At 43.2% G+C, this 23,157-nt stretch overlaps 1 protein-coding gene across 4 annotated transcripts in view; it reads right to left on the bottom strand.

The window, feature by feature from the left end:
- The window catches only part of Glis3 (GLIS family zinc finger 3), a 419,182-nt gene that overhangs the window by 293,192 nt on the left and 102,833 nt on the right, over positions 1-23,157 (bottom strand). Inside the window, exon 1 of one of the 4 annotated variants that reach the window (XM_029472441.2) lies at positions 9,912-10,110. The exons of the other annotated variants lie outside the window; for them this stretch is intronic. The gene's annotated coding sequence lies outside the window, so the exon portion shown is untranslated. Of the gene's footprint in view, positions 1-9,911; positions 10,111-23,157 lie in introns of those variants that run through there. 4 annotated transcript variants of the gene reach the window in all.

Here is a 23,157-nt window from a genome sequence, read left to right as displayed (position 1 = left end):
CCCTCCTGTTCTCCCTTGTAATGATTTGCCAAGTTAACTGAAAGCTTCCCTGTTCCGCAGAGACTCTCAGTATAGCAAGAGTGTTAAATAAAGTTCACCCACAATTAGCCTCGAAAACCAAAGAGGAAATGTAAGCACATTTTACTACTTCTCCCGTGACAAAATTTCCAACAATCCCATGGGAAGAGAGCAGATGTATTAGTTAAATGAGTGAATCGTTACTCTCAAAAACTGAAATGTGAGCCCAGCTCCATAGTGATTTACTGCTGGTGGGTCAGTTATCAGTTTGATGTGACCCCTTTCTGCCGGACTACATATTTCAAGGAAGTTTCCTTTCACCAAGTCAGGCAGCTCCTGCATACGGTCTAACTTGATGGGCTTACACCAAGACCCGTCTTCTAGATGCGACTGTGGGAATGGATGAAGGTGGAATTACTTAAAAAAAGATTTCCACCAACACAAGAAAAAAAATGAGGGGAGACAGGGAGGAAGCATACTTTACGTGGAGAAAACTGACTTAATCAAAGGCCATGAGCAGGTCACACTGACCTACTGTGGGCTTGGCATTGTACCATATAATGGAATCTTTGGCCACTGGGATTAGCTTTTCTGCAAAATCTTCTGGCCCATTGGGGGATGTTTAAACTACACAGGAAAACACGGGCAACATCCAATTTTGAATTATGTTGCCTTCATGCTGAGAACAGAAGGAACACAAACAAAAAACGAGTCTGTATAAGCTTGGAGGGAAAGGCGAGGCTCTGAGCCTCTCTGTGCCAGAAGAATAGGTGACAGCATGACCAATGAGCTGCCCAGGGCGAGGAGAGAGCAATGCGCTGAGAAAGCACTATGGAGGTGGAACAGAAGCATTGTAAGTCATGGGACCAGAGAGGACTCAAACGCTGCATGACTCTGGCCATGGGAAGTTCCTTAAGTGCTCTGTACCTTTGCTGTTCATCTAGAAACTAGCATGGTAACCACTTCTACCTTCATATGCTGTTTAAAGGATTGAATAAATCAAAATACATAAAGTATTTCCATGCTTGTCCAGCACAGTGAGTACCCCATAAACCTCAGAGATCCCTGGTCTTACTAAAGAACTGAGCATCGCCAAGTCCAGGCACTAGCAGAGCTACAGCAGGTTCATAAGCACGGGATGATGGGGGATGATGAAGAGAACAGTCTTTCAGAAAACACGGAGGCAGAGCAGAGACTGAAGGCAAAAACCAAGCTACAAAGACACTGTGCTGATCACAGACTTGTGTCTATGAAGAACCAAGCAGAGCTGACAGGACAAACCCAATAATCATATTAGGAGGGAGGGGAAGGGAGAGGAGAATGTGGAAGGGACAGAGCAAGTATGAGTGCACCGGATTCCAGATCTTTTTCATAAATCCAGGTCATGCATCTTCTTAGTGAGCTATTTCCCTTCAAGCCAATGCAAACCAAAGGTTACAAGGAAAATCACAATGTCACCTGCTAGTGACATGTGTCACCAAATGAACCAATGTAAGTTCCTTCTGCCAGAGAGCTGTGGCTCACTGAGTACTTGCTACATAAAAGATAAAGATTATAGATTGCAGAGAACTAATAAGGCAGATGTAGTCCAAAGCCACAAATACAGTTAGGAAGTATCTTCTTGAACGGTACTTAAAAGTCATGATACTTAAGTCCCTAGACAGTAAACACAACTGATGGTATTTCCAGTTTCTGCATTACAAGAGCTGGAAATATCAGTTTGCCCCCCTGTCCATACTCCCTCAAAGTACGTTACCAGGAAAAGTTTCTAATTTTCTGTCTTTTTGAAAGACTGCGCCCCACCAAGGAAGGATACAGCACTATCACGGAGTAAAATGACCTGTTGTTTTATAACAGTTTCCTCCAAAATTGAAACACTCCTTCCTGCTTGTGGAGGTCCTAAGAAGAAAAGTAAACAATTCAGAATAGCTTCAGGAAATCCCTGAAACTGACTAGATTCACAAGGCCTTTCTCCAGCAGGGTAAACAATAAAAGGTGAGAGTTCGTCTTCAACAAGCTAGTGGCAAAGACCAACCAGGCAACCTGGAAGAGATTTAGACCAACCTGGGCACCTGGAAAGGAGACTTTCTCCAACCCACTGCGCTGTCCATACGCTATGCAGTTTTCTCTAGCTTCTCTGCTTTTGTGAGCTGTCACCCATGCTGGGACAGGCTTGGTGAGGGCTTTGAATAATGATTTAAGTAATGACTTTGGTAATGGTCTTTGAGTCATTTCTGCTCCTATAAACAACCCCTCACCCATACTCCTGTAAGCCAATGAAACTCACTGGCTCACCAAGTTGTACTTGGGTGGTGTCCGTACTTTGGTTTGTAATGGGCTCCCTCCCTATCTATGGTGAGTCGATGCATGTGTTACATCTCACCAGGGAAAGTTTTGTCATGAAATACCCTTCTCCACCAAATCATGATGGCCTGGATCTTTTAGGGTATTTTATCCCATGATGTCACTGAAAGCCCACAGAGTCGGGAAAGTATATTAAAAGTACAATGCAGATAATATAATGAAGCTGGGGTCCTTTGAGGTTTCAGGACTTTCTTAGCCCTTATACATGGCAACTGGGAAAGCTCCTGGTGCCTTAGTCTCTGACACAGGCGGAAAAACGCACCAAGAGCTTAAGAACACCTGACCAGAAAGGAGCATCTGGACCATCAAGGGACACAGCTGCCATGACACAGCTACAGGTCCCTTAGATTTCTCACACCTAATCCCTGCCTACCCAGGATACAGCTCTAGTTTTCCTTGACTACCTTAAGAAACTTTGCCTGCTGATCTCATTCCTACTTCAGGGACAGGGAGCTTTGAAAAGAAGGAGTAGAATTCCCTTTTCTTACAATGCCCCTCCTAGAGTGATAATATAATCCCAACCCCTCCTAGAGTGATAATTAATACAATCCCAATCGGTATAATTTCAATATGGTAGTCTGCCTCTGTAATAGCTCATTTTGTTGCCTGTAAGATCCACAAGAATCTCATCCCGCGTCATCCAGTGAAGAACACGGTGGCTTGGGATCTGCTCAGGAGAAGCTTGCCTCGACTTGCAAACACTGGATTATTTCACAGCATGTTTTCTTTTGGTTTTTTGGTCCTCTCTCTCTCTCTCTCTCTCTCCCTACTTCCCTCCCTCTCCCTCCCTCTTCTTCCTTCCCTCTCTCAAGATTAAAGAAAAGTAGCCTAACCTACTCAACATAAGCTACTGGAATATTTTAATTATTTAATACCTGGTTGGGAAGCCGGGTCTCCACCAATGTTTCAGAGTAGATCCAGTTCCTTAGTGGCTAAGCGTACTTGAGGAATTACCAACAAAAGGTGACACCTGTACTATCTGTAAAGTTTGTTCTTCCACCTTTTACTTGGCCTCCTTGTCAAATGGTTACAAAGGGTCAATCCACAAGTAGTTATGAACTTTATATTCATTTTGTCAAACTTAAGTCACTTACACTCTTAAGAAATGGAAAGGAGACTGCTTCACTCCTAGAAACCCCTGAAGGGGTTCCTTTGTCTCCTCAGACAAATACCCTCTGGTTCCTCCCACCTATCAACCCTGTCTCAAGCTCTACAGTCCATTTCAGTAGCTGAAGTTCACAGGCTGAGCTACTGCTTGTTCAGGCACCTGCATCAAGAACACAAAGTCAACACTACTGGAGTTTGTCCTCTCTTCTAGCTCTGAAGGATGCCTAAATCCACTGGGAATAACAAGTGCTCAGAAGGCACAAACCTTCCCCAAAAAGAGAGAGTTTCCCAAGGAGGAGACAGAAGGAAGGGAGAGAGAGCGAAAGAAGAACCAGCTACCACCTAGGAACATCAGTTTAATGGTCCCTGGATCAGAGAAGTGGTTCCCAGAGGAAGGCAATAGGGATGAAGGAATGATTCCCTGCCAAGATGCAAAAGCCATTCCTTGGACTCTGGGACTCTAAGAACCTGCAAAGCATTCTGTGTCAAAGAGAAAACAAGGGCTGGGTCCATCCACAACTCAGGAGAAATCTGACAGAGAAGCTATGAGTTTTCTGCTCTGTTCAAGGATCCTGGAATATCATTTAAGCGTCAAAAAAACAAGTTACCTCACTAACAATGACTGAGACTAAATATCTCACAAACCATTTCCCATTGTGTGTATGTGTGTGTGTGTGTGTGTGTGAATTATTTAAAATAGTAAGTCACTTAAACTACAAATTCATTTAAAATAAGAACAATATAAAGCCTGAAATAACTACCTTTTAGTTAAAAAAACATAGCACTGTATGAAATGATATAATGTTAACCAAACTAACAAAACAACAAACAAGGGTCAAATATCACAAACCCCAACTCACAGGCAACCTGGCACTGTAAGACTTCTTCTTTTATCTAATGCTGTTTGTGAACTTAGGAGAGAAAGGAAGGAACCTAAGCGGGTGCACAACTCAAGGTGAGTTAGTATTGGTGACTGTGACTGAATTACCCTGCACATGCTCAGTTAGCCACGTTGCTTGCAGTAACTTCCAACCAATAATGGCTGGAATAGGAGGGAAGAGCACTGTGCCATCACAAATTCCTTCTAGGCAAACACAAAAGCAGGGGCTGGAGAGACAGCTTCACTGGTAAAAAAAACTTGCCTTGCAAGCATAAAGAACAGAGTTGATGCCCAGCAGTCACACAAAAGCCTGCAGAGTGGTGCATACTCTAACTTCATTGCTGGGGCTCAGGAGGCAGGAGGGTTCCTGGGGTTTGCTAGTCAAACTAGTCTAGTCAAATCCGTGCATTCCAGGCTCAATGTAAGACTCAAAATATAAGGCAGAAAGCCATTAAGGATGGATATTGAGCTCTGACCTTCATAGGCATATGTGCACCCACCCTCGTGAACACATACCCCTCCCCCAATAACAGCTCACCAGCTAGAGAGATGACTCAGCAGTTAAAAGCACTAGTTCCTCTCCCAGCAGACCCTTGTTTCAATTCCCAGCACCCACAAAAGACAGCTCACGATTGTGTGTGACTGTATACTCCAGTCCAGGGTAATCCAGTGCTGTCCTCTGGCCTCCATGGGCACTGCATGCAAGTACTGCCCAACATTCATGAGGGTGTACACACACACACACACACACACACACACACACACACACACACACCATATTAAAGCAATGTTGTGGATACAGCCGAGCTAATACATTTTTATGCCCTTAGATTATTCAGGGTGGGGGGGGGGGAATCCAAATTGTGAGTTATGCCTAGGTTCTCCCCGGGGATGGGGGAGAATACTTATTAAAAAGGGAGTGTTAGTTACTTATCTGAATTTGAATACCAAAGCTGGAAACCAAGGTGAGTAGGAAGGGGATGCTAAGTGGCTTCTTACGTCATTAATAATGTATGACTTCTCAGAAAAGAACAAATAACGCAGTTGAAGACATTTAAGCCCTTATGTCCTTCAGTAAATAACAAGAAAATAAGATGCTTCCATCTCGCAGAAGATCGTGTACATAGAGTTCTGAATTTGATACATGCAGTACCTCTTTGTCTCCCTGCGGCAGGTGAGGAGGTTGATAAGCAGGACATTTCTTTCTTAAATGTTCCGTAATAAGACAAAATTAGCTACAGGGAAATACCTCACTTTGATTTTTCTTGTAACAGGAAAGGATGGAGTATACTGAAAGAAATTCATACTTTGCAATCAATTATTACCTTATGGTGGCTGAGTTAGACTAGCTCCCACTGGTGGGCAGGACGATGGAGGCAGGAGGATATTACCAGGCAGCATTTAACTACTCAACTGTCCTTCAACCGTTCCACATTAACCGCGGCAGGACCTTGCTAACTGTACATTCTCAAGCTGGAGTCTCTGTGCTTCCAAACTAAATCACCTACGTGTATGAAATTTTACCATTTCCAGATATGTATGTTTCAGGAAAAAAAAATCTAAGAAATCAAATTATGTTTTAAGGCTAAAGGGCTAATGAGGAAATCTGTTGCTTTGGCCAACTTTCACAAGGATCTGCCCTCACTTCTTCACTGGTATGACAGCAGCCAGACTTGCTTTGGAAATACTCCTCTTGGAAAATACAAAACTAAAAAAAAGGAAAGCATTTCTTCCTTGATATCTACCTTCAATAAAGTATAACTGACAGTTTGAAGTACAGAAGGCGGAATCTGCTGGGTGCGGTGACATATCCTTGCAATGCCAGTGCCTGAAAAGGACCAGAACACCACTAGTTTGAGGCTAGCTAGTTCCCGGGCAGCCTAGGTTACACAGTGAGATCCTATCTTCAAAACACACACATACACAAAGATGAGCATTAGAATATCTAAGTTTTATGGTACATAAAGTGCAGCCTGTAGTAGTCAAATACAGGGAGGGGGTGTGTTTAGTGAAATAATCATTACGAAGTAGTTTACACATCCCTCGTATCACATGGTTACCTATGTCTGTGTGCTAAAATTTTAATCTAGCCTCATGATAAATGCCAAGTATACACTATATCACCATACTGCCAACAGCAAATGGTAGATCTCAATTTAATCAGCTTGCAAGAAATGAAACTTTCTAGTATTTTGTTATTTCCTTGTCCTACCCCAATCCCTTCTTGAGTCTCACTACTCCACATTCCACATATCGGAAGGTCCTCTGGGAACTATCTTTCATGGAGAGCCCATCATTTCCTTCCTTCTGCTATCAAGCACACCAAACAATCTATGCTAGAATTGTTAAAATATCCAAGAGGTTTTTGCTCTGTGTTCAGAATTCTAGTATCTAGTGATGAGAAAGCAAAAGGAATGGCCAACGACTTCCCCTTTCCATTTAAACAGCGAGATCACTTCTGTTTCATAAAATTTTCCCACCATCTTATTTTATTAAAACAAACAAACAACAACAACAACAAAACAATTGTGTCAGAGGATTTAAGGGAGGGAGGGACGGAGGGAGGGAGGGAGGGAGGGAGGGACGGAGGGAGGGAGGGACAACTGGGATGATTCCTGTAGGGCCTGAGAAGTAAAGGCACAGGGCAGATTGGGAAATCTGGCCTGAGTGGTGTTCTGTCATCTGACACCAGCAGTCAGAGGAATGTTAGTAACACCTCCATCCAGAGGAGAGAAGAATAGAGTTTGAAAGAAGTAGGAAAAGAAGACGTATAATTCAGCCTGACGGACTTGTTTTTTGACACGTAGCCTTGAAAAGAACAATTTTACCTCAGAAACTTGGCAAATGTGAGCTGATTTTTTTTTTGATAAGTTGAAACATGCATGCTCCTACACACATGGAGAAAGAGAGGGAGGCAGAGAGAGGCCAGGTATCCAAGACAGGGGGGGCTGTCAGGTTTCTTGTCTCTGTGTCATTTCTGTTTAGTTGGTCAGATGAAAATTCAAAACCATATAATTAGACGGTTGTTTATACATGATTAAGCATGAGCTCACTGCTCTCCACATGCCAAAAAGTCAGAGAGTTGTTGAGGGCAAGAAGGAACTATTAATAAAAGGAAATAAAGCCATAATACATTTTTCACTTATGAATAAAAATAATTCAAAGGTCTCTGGGTTAAAAAAAAAAAGACTGGAAATACCAACCATGGCTAGGGGCAAGAAACTAGATGATTTTATAGTGACTAGAATTTGAGAATTTGGGAGATATAAAAGCCTAAGCCACTGATAAGTAAAAGCTTTTCCTCCAGTTTTTAATCTCGTTTTTTTCACTTCTTGTAAATATAAATCACAGTGAGAACATAAAACACTTACCTGTATTATATTTCTTTAGAATTATGGGAAATACGCGAGCAAGAACACAGAGTTCATTTACAAGCATGATTTTATTCTTTATAACTGTCTCTACCAGGAATCCTCTCTGGAGAAACCAAGAGCTGGCAGTAACTGTGGAAAAGGCCCGCTTTTTTATTTTTGTCCCCGACCCCCTTTCCACTGCGGCAGAGTTTTTTTGTCCCCAGACTAAGTGAGCCCATCAAAAGCAAAGTTTATCTGAGTAAAACCTCCACATAGCTCAGGCAGAATTTCCCAGGTCTCCTAGAGGATCTGTGATGCGAAAAGTCCATCAACTACTTGTTGACTTCACCTCCCCATACAGAGACGGACAGTGGCCAAACCTTTCAGATGACAGAAAGACCTCATCCAAGCCAGTTTGCTACTTAACTCTCCCTTAGAGCCACTGCTGTTGCTTTCCCAAGTGGGAAAACTCACCAACCAGGAAAGACAATCTGAGGAGGATAGCCTGGCAAACGAGAACATAATCTTAGAGGTGATCCAGTTCTTTTGCCTGCCTGTGCCATGACTAAGTACTTGTACACACTGCTATGATAGATCAGAGAGACAATATACAGCCACGAGACAATCTAAAGTGAAAAACAGCATCCAAAGAGCCCAGTGTCTAAGCAGCATCAACACTGCCTTTTACAGCCTGACTCCCAGCAGAACCAAGTTCTCAAGTCACATCAGTTTCTAGCCGGCCAGAGACCTCCAAATTCTATCTCTCTCTCTTTCTAACCTTTCCTTCCCCCCCCCCCCCCCACTTCTCCTCTTTCTCCCTCTTCCCCCCCTCCTCTCTCACTGGAGCAGTTCTGGTCTGATTCCAGAGGGATCTTCAATCACCTGCTGTACTCATCAGAACCACAAACCGGAAGCCTTAAGTGAAAGCCCTCCTGATACAGAGATGACCAGGGCACCTGCCTGAAGATAAACAAATGAGTGCTTAAGTAATGTAGCAATGCTGCTTCCCAGGCCCTGGGATTACCAGGGTCTTGCATCAGAAGGCTACTTTGTACTGGGTTCTTCAGGGTTGTCTACATTGTTGCCATACTTTGTCTAACTCAGTTCCTAACGCCACCCAAAGCTGAGGGGGAAATGCACACAGACTCATTACACCAGCAACTCCAACATTTCTGTCTTTAGCACTGAAAGAGGGGGAGAAAAATCTTATTAAATAAATAAATATGGATTACGTGAAAGAGTTTAATATCTACTCTAGTTCCCGATAAGACGTGCGATAATTCATTCCTAAACAATGTGTGGCATGTAACTCAAAACCGTTTTCATCAATAATTAATATTAATAATTAACAAGTATAAACAACAAGAAGCCCTTTTGGAAATGTTTCAGCTGGGTCCTTTCCTCATTCCAGCGGCTGCCCATTGCCCCTCTCTCCCCTCTATGTGGGGTTAATAACTAAACCTCCCTCATCTCTGACATGCAACACTACCCAGCAGCAATCCTCCCAAGAATGTGTTCGGAGATGCAGAAGAATGAAGACTTCTCAAGTCACCTGGACCTGGCAGATGGATTTCTGCTTTCGCAGTTGTGAACACAGAGCCTGACAGTGGCTTCTCTTTCTCTCCAGCACTTCTCTATCAGGCGGACTCCCTCTGTCTTTAAAGTGCCTCGTTTAAAAAAAGACTAAACACCCCTCTAGATAAACAGCAAAGGAAAAGATAATTCAATAACTCCTCACAACAAGCCAAAAGGAATGTGTCCGGACGTTTCTTAACTGACACACAATAACAACACTAATTTATGAGGCACACTGTGATGCTTTGATACAGATACCAAGAATTTGACTTTGTATGCATTCCAAACAATGTTCGAGTTGACTTTTAGAAACCTATACTGCCACTCTTTCTCCCTTTGGCTGTGTGTGACGGCATCTTCCAAGTCGTCAAGTCCATCTCACACCAAATTAAAGGCCACTTTACCAGCCATCTCATAGTTTCCAGCTACACAAGCCTAATGCCTGTTATTTAAAACTTGAAGCCCACTACAACTGATCTCCTTTGGCCATTCATTCTTCCATTGACGTGTAGGTTATATAGGTAATATCTTTAGAGGTTTTGAAAATCCAGTCTCCTGCATATTCATATTTACAACAAACAGAAATTGCAACCCGGGCTCGTTCCTCGACCTACCTTCATCCTATGAATTACCATCACTCTTTGAAACAATGGTCAGAGTCCACAGCAAAGGCACCTCAGGCTTAAATTATTCATGGTTCTGAGTATTCAAAGTCCTTGCACAGTAGGCCTCCTCAGAACACTTGTGGGTGTGGAGGTGTTTACATCTTGCTGTTTCCTGGGGATCTCAGAAGGCTGCAAGGCCTACTTTGCATACATTCCCAGGGCCACTTGCTCAGGAGGTTTTTATGAAGTGCAGGCAACAGGCACAATCAGGGCTGCTAAGAGGCTGGCAGCAAAGAGCTTCTAACAAACGCAGCCTAAGAAACAATGTCTCCCTTCAAGTGGAACTGCTGGCTGAAGTCAGCCAGTACAGACCAGCGAGAACAATGCTGGGCAGGTCATTAACTTGCCTGGGTCAGAGCAGACTGCGGTGAGCTCACCCACCTTTCTGCAAGCCCCATTTTAGCTGCTGAGTTTATACAAATAAAACCCGTAATTTTCTAATGGCTGAACTAGGAATGTGTTCTAAAATAGCTTAAGTCTCTGCAAACCCTGCACAAGACACGTGGGGAATTCACCAAGATGCCTCTACAGTCTGTTGTTCAAATGTGCACACAGCTCTGTGAGAGCTACAAACCTATTAAGTGGAAAACAAGGAACCACATAAACACACCAGAGCAGGGAGGGCTTTTCAGGGGCTTCGTGTTGTTTCTGTTGTGTTGTTTTGTTTTGTTTAAGTGAGGTGCTTACTGTGGCATTACGTTTTCCTCTCTTTCCTTTCTCTTTGGCAGAAAAGACTGGGGTTAGTTGTTAAACTGCACAAAGAAGTTAACATTTAACCTAAGGGCTGGGAATGTCTGAGCTCCTAGGCCTCCCTCCCCCTTCTCACTGGAGACAAAATGGCTTCAGAAAAAAAAAAAAACAATCTTCCTGATTCTGTCTGATTTGGGATGAGCTCTGGCTGCCATCGTTTCCTTCTTCACTCAGGGCCATATCCCACATCTCACCACAGGGCCCCCTATACACACTCTCCAGCCAGGCCTTCTCCCCAGTCTATGCTAGCCCATCCCCAAGTCCCCAGTATTCCCAGCCACAAAAACACAACTCAAGTGTTGCCTCTTCCTTGAAATCAGTTTCCCAAGTTTCTACCTTCCAGTCCAAGTTCAAAGTGCATCACCCCCTCTTTTGTCTCCTAGGCAACACTATTTTATGCATCTTTTATTAAGTTATTGATTGGGTCTACTGCACATAGCTTTATGTTACCCTTCCCAATGACTATCAACTAGATGAGGATAGACAATGTGCCTTATCTACCTCCATTCCTACTATCTACCCCTGAGTTCAGGCCACAGTTTCTTGTAGAGGATGGGCAGTCACCAATGACCACCCCATGCCTGAAGCACGTTTCAGTACAAGTGGATGAGCAGAAGGCAAAAGAAGACTAGGATTTTATAATTTGAAGTAGGACAAGATAATAACATTGAAATGCGATGCTCCTTGAGAAGCTGAGAGGGGCGACATGGCCAAGAGCAGGGTGGCCTCCTCTCGCTGCCCCAGCCATTTCTAACCTCCCTGTGGCCCTCACTCCCCACAAACACACTCCACACCTGAGGAACCCACAGCTCCCCACTGCTGCAGCGATTTCCAAAGCGCTTGATGTGTCACCTTTCAGTGAAGCTCTTTGCAAAAACAAGTACAAACCCTATGTCCCAGCCCTCTCCCCTTTCTTAGATAGCTCGAGGACCTGCAAGAGAATTAGCTGGGAACAGATGAACACATTTCCTTCCAGACACTGTCATGGTTGCAACTAATATACTTTCTACCAATACTAATGACTCACTTATGCGTTTAAAAAAAAAACAATATTAATGAAAGGCTTGCTGGGTGGCCTTCTATTTCAACTAATTTTACAATCTGAATATAATCGTCCCATTTCACAGAGGAGCAAACCAACAGTGAGAGAGTACAGTGCTTGCTAAGAGTGAGAACATGAAGGTATAGTAGTTAGGGTTGCTGTGATGAAACACCATGACCGAAAGCGAGAACGGGTTTATTTGACCTACTCTTCCAAATCAACATTCATCATTGAACTTGGGGCAGGAACTCAAACAGGGTAGGAACCTAGGGGTCAGAGCTGATGCTGAGGCCATGGAAGGGTGTTGCTCAGTGAGCTTGTTCCGTGTGGCTTGCTCAGCCTGCTTTCTTGTAGAACCCAGACCACAAGTCCAGAGAGGACACCACCCACAATGGATCGGGCCCTTGCCCATCAATCACTAAGAAAATGTCCTACATGCTTGCCTACAACCTGATCTGGAAGCATTATCCCAACTGAGGTTCCCGCCCCTCAGATGACTTTAGCTTGTGTCAAGCTGACATAAAATCACCAGTGCAGAAGCCAAGTAGACCAAATGGAAAGCATACACAGATATGCCTGTCTTTAAGCTTTGACACCAATGAACAAGCACTTGTACGTTGAAAGGATGGAGGGTGGTCAGAACCCAGGCTTCTCTGAGATGGACCAAACATGTGTAGCCTTCAGCAGCTCAGCTTTATATATAACCAACAGACAGGAGCAGCCTCTGAATCTACTCTGTGTAGGGATCATCAAGTCTCATGTCTTCACATACAGACAGACTAACACTAGTAAAACCTAGACAGAACATGGTGATGTGTATCCCATGTCAATCTCTCTGACTTCATTTTGGGTGCAGAAGGCATGCTTGTTTGTTCATTCATTCATCTATTTATTCAGGATCTAACTGCCTGGGGTCAGTGGTAAACTAAATCAAGAGAACTGTAGCACAAACTGGTGATTAGTAAAATATGATTTAAAAAAAAAGGTTCTGAAGAAACTAAAGGGTAGATGGTGGTAGGGATGATCACAATGATGATACTGAAAGCAACGCATGAGAATACACATCTACCTGAGTCTTTCTATAGAAAAGACTTAGTGACTTATTGTTCATTCAGTAGCCTTGAGTACAACTCACTGGTATTCAGCAATGTACAGAAACCTATGCCATACACACACCCTTGTAGGAACACAGTCAGTGCTTCAAGCACAGTAAGAAGTAGATAAAGATAAAAACGATCATCACTGAACAAATTCCTATGCAAACCTGACCTTTTATAAGACCAGTTTCTACCAGACAACATACTTTGGAAGTACAACACATATAAGCTGGCCTACAGCTCTTTTCCAAAAACTCTTCCTCAGTAGTCTATATTGTCATCTTGCAGAACTACAACTACATCACAGTACTTACTTGTAGAGTCTGACCAGCCAGCAACAGCCCCAGGCAAACAGCAACTGTTCTCTCCTTTCACTCTCCAGTAAAAACATTACCACGAAGAAGACAGAAGTTTGGGTACTTGGTCAGGCCGGCTCTGCAGAAGAGGCCAGAAAACCTTGTCCCAGCAAAGTCATTGAGTCCCATTTGATCTGTGATTATGAGCTGAATAAATTTGGCCAAATCCCTTCAACCAGCATGGTGACATAGAATGGTAACATAGAATGAACTAGCTAGCTCCTGGCCCTGTGAAAACCCAATGTTCAACAAATGCTAATTTCCCTCCACCCCTGCAGTTCACATCTGAAAAACCTTAACCTCTTACAACCTAAGAAAACTACCTTGAAACTAGAATTAGTGATAAAAACAATTACAAGGGTTCTTCGATGAGAAACAGATGTATCCATGCCCCCTCGAGACTCTGAATTCCAAATGTAATGAACCAGGAAGAAAGATTAGATACAATGTACACAACTTCTTTGTTTTACAGACATTAAAACTCAAATCCACAGAGGTAAAGTGGCTGCCCAGCCAAGCAATATCACAGTCAGTCCATGCACAAAGAAAGTTGCTGGCACACAAGTGAACCTGCTTTCTTCTGTAGCCTGCTACCTTTATTGGCTATAAATTAAGAGTGAAGCTTACTAGAGTAAACACTTTGGAGGCATATAAAAATATCTTTCACCTGATATCAAAACAGTTAAGAGAACATGGTAGGACCTACCTAGTGAGCGGTGGGTTTAGAAGTGTTCCTGAAAGGTAGAGAGCTGCATGAAGGAGGGGTGAACAGAGAGCAGTGGACAGGGCAGGAGAAACAATGAAACGGTAGAGGCGCCACATTTTAGCTGTGCCTAAAGATCAATTGATTTAAAAGTTCAAGTGAGATCTGAAAACTGTCCCAGAAAGATATCTCTCTCTGCCTTTTGTCTTCACAGCCAAAGCACTCAAAATCCTTCCTTCCCACAGATAAGGCAAGGCGCTCTGCCTCTGCAGAAGCAAAGAGGGCTGAAGAGAGCTGAGCCTCAGTCACACTTTACACGAAGAGATTCGGAGGAGAGGGGGGGATTTGCCCATGTTCTTAAACCTGAAGTTGGAGAAGAACCGTGATTAACCCCAGGTTTCAATAGAACAGAGCAGGCTTGCATCTCTGCCAAATGTAAATGTGCCATGAAGCCACCATAGGGGTTACTCTGGAACAGCAAGCCCCTTGCTAAGAAGAGGAGAAAAGGTTTTCATTTGAGCATATCAAGCTTGACAGAAGAGTTTTTTAAAAAGATTTCCATCTCAAAGGGAGTTTACAAGTAGTGGGTGAGGCTAGAGGCTCTTCTTTCCTGGCATTGTAAGAATGGCAGAACAATCATCCAATTAGCAGCTATGGGCTGAGGGGCTTCCTTTGCCTTGTGGCCTTACTTTCTTTGTCTTTTGCTCTAAAGAAAAGCTCTGCCTTCAGGAGTCTGGAAGAATGGAAGGGATCCTCGCTGTGTTGATGAGTTTGGATGGAGCCCCTGGCACGGAGACTTCGCCTGGTACTGAAGCATCAGAAGCAACTGTGCCTAGTTAACCCGCTCTTACTCTCTCCAGCAGGAGCAGCCCTGGGGGAGACAGAAAATGGGCGTCTGGAGTGAAGACACTCAGGCCTTCTTACGCCAAATGCTTGCTCACAGGCCTAGAAGACATTAAAAATATCACATAACCAATATTGAACTCCATTCAACAACTACTGGAGAGAGGCCCAGTTCACATGGGTCTTTCAAACCCTCCCAAAACCTTTATCTCTCCCAGACAACCCACAAGTAACACATTTCTCCACAGCCATCAGATCCTCTAACAGTCAGACTTAGGAAACTGGTGACCATCGTTCTTCCCGTATCCCTCAACCATGAAGGACACAGTAACCCCGAGAAAGCAGAAATGTAGCCAAGTCACAGGAAGTACTTTCTTAGAAATCAGAAGGGATGGAGGACTCTTTGTGAAGCACAGAGCTGTTATCTTTGGAAGAGGTCAAGGAGGACCAGGTGCTCAGGATACAGCAAAGGATTCAGGATGGAGAAGAGGGAGATGTCTAGTCTCCCTACTTAGTGTGAAATGGGGGTGATGTAAACTTAACTTCTCTAAATCATACAAAGAAGTAAATGAGTTACCAAATCCCTTGCAGCTTAAACATGTCTAAATAAACATTGCGTTTACTCTTCTCAGCAAATTAAATTTCAAAAGTGCTATAAAAGAAAATTAAATTTAATATGATGACAAGACATAACATACGTGACATACACAGTAAGTTTCTTATATACTATCTATTATAAACATCAAAAATATAATTCAAAAAAATCCAAATTCCCAATAACAGCATGTAATATAAAGAATGCTACACTGTCTCCATGAAGATATAAATATAGATACATACATGTTCCTAGGAGTGAAAAATAAATATAGCAAAGAATGTTGATGCTTCTAAACTACTTTAGAGTTTACTGTAGTCTCAGCTTCTGCATTATTGATACTTTATTGGAGGGAGGTACACTGGGTGGCAGAGGAGGTTGAGAAGGACGGGTTAGAGTTAATACAGAGCAGATTCGAAAGATCATGACCTCAGATATATAATAATTAGCACATGAGGTCATTATAAACTAATAAGGAAAGGGATCAATAAAAAGTGAAAGGGCAACCTGTGACACAGCTGAGTGGGAAAGGAACGTTGATTTTCCATTTACGTTACAAATGTTTCTGATGATCTGATGCTGAGGTAGAAAGCCATTTTGTAACTTGGCATTCTCAAAGCAATAGCATTGCTTTCTATGGCTCTTGGAATTGAATGGTCTGTGTGGAGTCTCCTAGGGCAGTGCAGTCAGATGTACCTGAAGGCTGGATGGATATCTAAAGCCACTCACCTCCATGCTGCCAAGGATGCTAGCTGTCAGCACTGGGCTCAGCTGGAGCCGCAGTGGGAGCACAGGGCCATGGTTCATGACTTGGGCATCTCACAGAATGGTGGCCATTCCAAGAGGTGGAAAGCAGAGCCTTTCATATCAGTTAAGGACCATGCCATTGGGGCTTGAGAGATGGAAGCGGGAAGCAGGAAGTGAGCAGCAGGGCTGGATGTAAAGCCTTTGGTGTACCAACATTGAGATCTGACCTCAGAGCCCCAGCACCCATCTAAAAACTGGCCGAGACCACTGAGAAAGCAGAGACATGTGAGTTTGGGGGACTCACTGAACAGCCAGTGGAGCTAAAACACTGAGTTTCTGATCCCATGAGAAATCCTGTTTCAACAAGTAAAATGGAGAGGGATGGAGAAAGATATCTAATGTTGTCCTTTGTTCTCCACATATGCAAGTATGGATGAGTATGCTTATCCACACACATGAAGCCCTACACACACACACACACACACACACACACACACGAGAGAGAGAGAGAGAGAGAGAGAGAGAGAGAGAGAGAGAGAGAGAGAGAGAGAGAGAGAGAGAGAGAGAGGAAGAGCGAGCTAAGCTCACTTCTGCTTTGTTACTGGCCACACAAGTCTCAAGACCCACCAAGGTTCAGAAGGCAAGACAAACAGACTCTTTTCTTGGCTGTGGAATAGCACAGGGAGTGGGGAGCCATGGCTTCAGGCATCACTGGCAAACACAACCCCAGGAAAATAAAAGGCAAAATATTAAAAGCAAAATACAAAGCAACAAAAACAGAGATGCATTTGAATTTTTATTTCCTTTGCAATGCAGTGACAAAATAAACACTATTACTATGAAAAATATGTTGGCTTAATCAGGGTGACAAACAGAATAAAAAAGCTAACATAAGACTGGGAAATCAAGTAGAATTCTATATAAAAGCAATAAAGAGTTTTTATAAATCAGAACTATTGACAAGAATTTGAGGCTTAAACAGTTCCTAAAAGAAGGACCCAAGAGATGAGACAAAAATAGACAACATTATGCCTGCAGGTTGAGCTGACAGTGTAATGTGTGATATAAACCTATTGGGAAGGAAATTCTTAGCATGATAAAGGGTATTTAGAATATTCATTTGACTCTGTAATCTTTCTTGAAGAAATAAATGAAGGCTTACACCATCACTTAAGTGCTACTTGCAATGACATAATTTTAATTTCTAAGAGCCCTTGATTAAATAAGCTGTAACTTCAGTACAATACATGTGTTGGAAATTCTTCTGAACTTCAATTTTTATTTTTAAAAAGAACACTGAAGTACACACAAATTTATAACACATTATAAGGATAAGGAATATGAAACTTTATTTAGACTAAAATCAAAATGTATACCCATATATCAGCAGTCTAAAAATATTAATGACTCTTATCTCCATATCTATGATGCACTAACAGGTCATTTTATTTTATTCTATATTCAATATTATAAAAGCTTTTACAGTAAACATGCAGACATTGATTTTTAAGGGGAAAATGCTATTTAAAGAAAAAAAAACAATGTAATGTAAAGCTAAAGACTAACAAGGTCGCATGCTATCGAGTCACTGCCAAAAGATTAAAAGCAAGAGAAGCACAGCCTTGCAGCCGATGACCTGGGAGTCACTGACCCATCCCATGGCCCGTTCATCAGCAGCCAAGTCACTTTCCCAGGCACCCATCCCAGTCATGGCATAGATTCCTATGCAGTTGTGTAGTGGTAAAGCTGCCAGCTTTCTTCTCCCCAGATCAATAATTCACCCATTTGTTTTCAGTGCTGAGTCTTTTTATTTTGCTTCATTATTGTTGATGATGATTTGGTATTTTAGGCAGTCTTGCTACACAGCCCCATCTGACCTGGATTCACCAGGAAGTCCAGCCTGGCTTGGATCTCTCAATCCCCCTACCTTAACCCCAGTGCCAGGATTATACTCACTTTCTACCATGCCCTGTTTCCAAATACAGTATGTATTGGGGGGAAAAAATTCAAACAAGACATCAACCACTAGCAATCTGTTAACTAAGGTTTCCTGGGCTTGCGGCTCTTAATTAGCTATAATAGCTGCTGTTTCTTCAGAAGGTTCCTCGTCCCTTGCCTTTCCAAGCATGCTGAACAACTTGTGAAAACATCAACTCAGGCTGCTGGGACTCCAGTTTCTGAGCCATGGATGGGGTGGAAGCTAAGCACCTGTGTCCACACGTCCCCAAACAATATAGACTAGCCCTTCTGAAAAACCACTATTCCAGATCATTGTTCCCTATTCCTCACATGAGAAATGTATTCTTTTGCTTCTATAATTTTTGTCATGTATATTTTTCCCACATATGGAAGTCAGAAGACAATTTGCTGGAGTCAGTGTGTTCCTTCTGACACAGGTATTCCAGAGATGAAACTCGGGTCATAAGGCGGGCCAGAAAATGCCTTCACCCTCGAGCCATCTCACCAGACTGAGTAGCAGACTACTAGCAATAATAATTGTTAATAACAATAATAATGGATAGCCTAAGTAAACTTCAGAATTTATCGTTTCCGTTTAAGATGGAGCAATACATTCAAAAAGCAAGCCCAGCTGGTGTAGGCATGGTGTCATACACCAGTAATCTTAGCACTAAAGAAGCTGAGGCAGGAGGATGGCATGTCACAGACCAGCTAGTTTAGTAGACCCTGTTTCAAATGAATAAAGACACAAGCTCAGCATCATATTTTAAAAATGACCATTTATGCTGTAATTCTCAGCCAGTTTTCTTGATTGACAAGCCTGACATCCTTCAGCAACTATAAAGCCGCGCGCTTCACTCTGGTCCCAGGTGAGGAAATAAATTCTTCTCAACATTCCTAGGGAAGGAGTCCTCTCCTCCCCCCCCCAACCCTCCCCTCCCCTCCCCTCCCCTCCCCTCCCCTCCCCTCCCCTCCCCTCCCCTCCCCTCCCCTCCCCTTCCCTCCCTTCTCCTCTCCTCAATCTTTAATGGAGTCTCAGTCCTCCCCAATGAGACCTCTCCTTCCCACGCCTATTCCTCTTTTATTTCTCTCAACATCTTAAGTAGCATATTAGGCCCACCTTGAAAACAAGGTGAACTTGATAGAGTGAGGCATCCTGGGTCATCCCTATATAAGGAGCGTGTGACTGCTGTATAAGAGGCCTGGATTAGATACAGGGAAATGTGAAGCAAAAAGCCTTCAGCTGGGAAGTGACTGGAACACAGTGGCTTCAGAAGCAAGCAGGTAATATGGCTGAAAAGTAAGTTCAGACCTGAATTTTATGACCCTAAAACCTTCAAACCCCCCCTCCCCACCCCCGGGAATGAACTGAAATACCTTCTTTTGAGCTTTACTTAACATCTGTCCCTGTTAAGAAGAGCCCTAACACACTGTGGCTGTGGGTCGGCTTCCTTCAGCCTGGACACGCCCATTGCCTTCTTGAAGGAAATCTGCTTATCACCACCATGAGACTTTATGAAACCATGCTCCTTAACAAGGAAGCAGAGGCTGAACAACAAATCTTCCCTTCAAGACCCTCACAAGGGCCCTCTAGCCATCCTGAGCATGGCAAACATGGCCTTGGTAGGCCTTTCCCTTCCCTGCTATTTCCTAGGCCTTGCCAAAAACCATTAGATTGAATTCCTAAAGCTAGCTACCAAGGTCGATCCCCTTATTTGGCCACTTCCTTCCCCCTAAAGCTGACTGCTTTAGGTTGGTCCTCTCCTCCTCATGTCCAGCTAGCAAAGTACTGAAGTCCAACAATCAAAAGCCACTTTTGGCTTATCCAAATTAACATGCTCAAATAAAATTAAATATTTCATCCTAACACAGCATTTCCTCTTTTAACTTTATAAACCACCATTTGCCTGTAGGCCATGTCTATTTGCTCTCTATCCAGAAGCAGTCCTTTCCCCACATCTAAGGACAAAAACTCCTTCCCTGCCTCCCTTGATCCCTTCCCCTTCTACTCCATCCTCTATCTCCTGTCTTTGTCTCTTATTCCCTGGTTTTTTTTTTGTTTGTTTGTTTTTTTGGTTTTTTTGTCCCTCTAGAACAAATAAATCTCCTTTGTGTTGAGAACTTGGTCTTGGGGTGTCTTGTGACAAATCATGGTCCCTTCAGGTCCTCTTCTCCCCAACATTATGCAAGAGGAAACAATTCACAGAAAGCAGGAGCCTCTGGTGGTACAGCTCTTTGTCAGCTGCCATACTGTGGATGGGGTCCGGCAGCAGTTTAATCGGCTACACAGTGACAAACTTCCTAATGGCCCACTCTTTGAGTCACCCATGATCATTAGTACCTCAATAAACTCTTTTGGTCATCAAAATGGATTGGTACATTGTGGTAGTTTGAATATGTTTCTACCAAGGAGTGGCACTACCAGGAGGTGTGGCCTTGTTGCAGCGGATGTGGCCTTGTTGGAAGAAGTGTGTCACTGTGGGATGGGCTTTGAGACACTTCTCCTAGCCAGATGGGTACTAGTTCTCTCCTGTCTGCCTTTGGATCAAGATGTAGAACTTTTGGCTCCTCCAGTCCTGTGTCTGCCTGGATGCTGCCATGCTCTCACCTTGACAATAATGGACTAAACCTCTGAACCTGTAAGCCAGACCTAATAAAATGGTGTCCTCATAAGAGTTACTTTGGCCATATGGTGATATCCTAAAATGCCCTTATCTATGAAAAGGGCCCTGAACGTTTTTGAGAGAGGACAGAAGCAATTTTTAGGAAAGAGAAATAACTGGATGGAAGTCTACCAAGTATCTGAGACAAACAAGGGGCTGAGCGTGGCTCATTGGTTAAGAGCACTTGCTGCTCCTATAGAGGACTCGACTCTAATTCCCAGCATCCACATGGGGTGGCACATCACCATTATCTGTAACTCCAGATCCAGAGGGCATCTGATGCCACCGTCTGGCCTCCGTACCCATCTGCCTTCATATGCACATACCCACGTAACTACGAATAAAGATTTTCATGTATCTGAGACAAACCACCTCCCTCCAACATGGACACAACTTTTCTATAGAAGGTCCTAAAATCTGTCCCCTGCTTTAGCTTGTACACTCTTCCACAGCCGTTCCCAGAGTTCAGGGTCAGAGCCAATAGCATCAACTTCATCAAGTAGTTTACTGGACACGCAAATTCTCAGGCCCCACCCCAAACCTCCTAAATCAGAACCTCTGGAGATAGAGACATCGTGTGAATGTTTTCAGGCCCCTGCAGATGACTGATGCACAACCAAGCTTGCTTGCAAAGTTTTGCTCAAACATCTTTTTGCAGCTCTTGCTCCTCTGCCGCTCCCACACACTACAGGCCTTCGTGCCTTGTCAAATGTCTTCATTTTAAGTGAGTATTTGTCTTACGTACCTGCAGGATTCTAAATCTCTTACAGAAAGGTAGATGCACAGTGCCCATGACTGAGCAGGGAGACACTGACTTAGGGGGTGAGTGCCAATGTCAGCGGCTCTATTCACTTAAGTCACCTGCCTCACAAGCTGGCATGGCTTGCCTTCAAAGCAGGCCTGGGTGTTGCATGACTCCTGCATTCTCAGAGTCCTTTGCAGAGCATATTTCTGTATGCCCTGGTTTCAGATGAAAAGGGTTTACATGAGAATCCCTGCTGTACAAAAAAAAAACAAAAACAAAAAAACAAAAAACAGTCACATGGGTGTCTTTTAGCATCCTGCATCTCTCTCTTTGGGGAAAGGGAGAGGGGAAGTGGGAAGATGAGTAGTTTTTAGAACCAGGGAATGATTTATCGCTGAATGAAACAGCATAAAAACTTACATTGAACGTGTGAAAAGAATATGCTGTTTTTACTCTTCTGAACTCTACTGAATGATAACCTATGAGCCCCACAGAGCTTGACCTAACGATCCTATGCACATTCACAGAAATCTAAATGGTTGCTTCTTCCTGTAGTGCACACATTACAGGAGGCTTTACCATCGTTTTGCCAAAGCCTCTTTAAGGAGGGAGCATGTTATCAAAAATGTCAGTGTAACCAGGCACAATTGATAAGCACACAGCCCACATCACATATGTATTCTGGGAGCCTTTATCTGCACTTAATTAGTTTAGCTCTTGCTTTCATGGTTCATTTAGACACCTCATGCTTCATTAAGTATCAATAAATTTTATCCTTTAAAAAAAAAACCTTTTCAGTAGAAATATGAAGTGTCTCTTCAAGTGATAATCTTGTTAATGGGTGTGTATATTGCAAGTGTGTCTCTCAGGACTGACAAACCCCAACTGCCACGGCTGCAGTACCCTGAAGTAATATGCAAATCGTATTCTATAGTTTAACATGCACGCCTCATCCACACATATTTTCTTACAGTAGAACAGGGAAAAAGCCTTTCTTTTCTCTTCCAAAAACGATGCATCTTTTAGGTTTCTATTTTTGTTTTGTCAAGAATGCTACTTATGTTTCATAAGCTTCTTTTCTCCGTTACATCAATTCAAAACTCCTTCTTATTGGGAAGACAGAAACTTTAAGCAACTTCCCACTGTGTGAAGGACAGTTTTCAATCATCGAGTGTTCTTTGCTTTATCCATTTGTCCAAAATGGGCAGTGGTCAGTTACTGCGATCTGACCCTCTACCCTACCAGAGAGTTATCTGGACCAGACACACATTGTTCTAGATATGGAGGTTGGAGCAATAGGAAAGAGCATTAGCACAGGAGCTGGACCGCCAACTTCTCGTGACTTCTGGGGCATGCATTTCTCCATGCTGTGAAGATGACTTTACCCTGTGTAGCTGCCAAAGCCTGTCACTTAGTTCCTTGTCCTGAAACTCACACTTTCCCTATAGGACGTTAACCAGTCATTCATTCATTCTTTCATTCGCCTAGTCACTCACTCACTTAAAACTGTATTGTTGAGGATAAAGACTCGTCCACTGGCACGCACTTCCATACAGTAGTATAGTATAGACGGAGTGCTCAATAAAACATGGAATGAACACGGAAGAAAGGCCATTCGAAGTAAAGGTACCTTCCATAAAAGCAATGCCATAAGCAAGTTGAACGATGGCTGTAGACTGACAGGTAAGACTTGTG

Source organism: Mus caroli, unplaced genomic scaffold (assembly GCF_978045245.1).
Source record: "Mus caroli unplaced genomic scaffold, Mus_caroli_1 scaffold_20, whole genome shotgun sequence".
NCBI classification, from domain to species: domain Eukaryota; kingdom Metazoa; phylum Chordata; class Mammalia; order Rodentia; family Muridae; genus Mus; species Mus caroli.
Note: the sequence above shows the minus strand (reverse complement) of the source record. Positions and strands in the feature narration are given on the sequence as shown.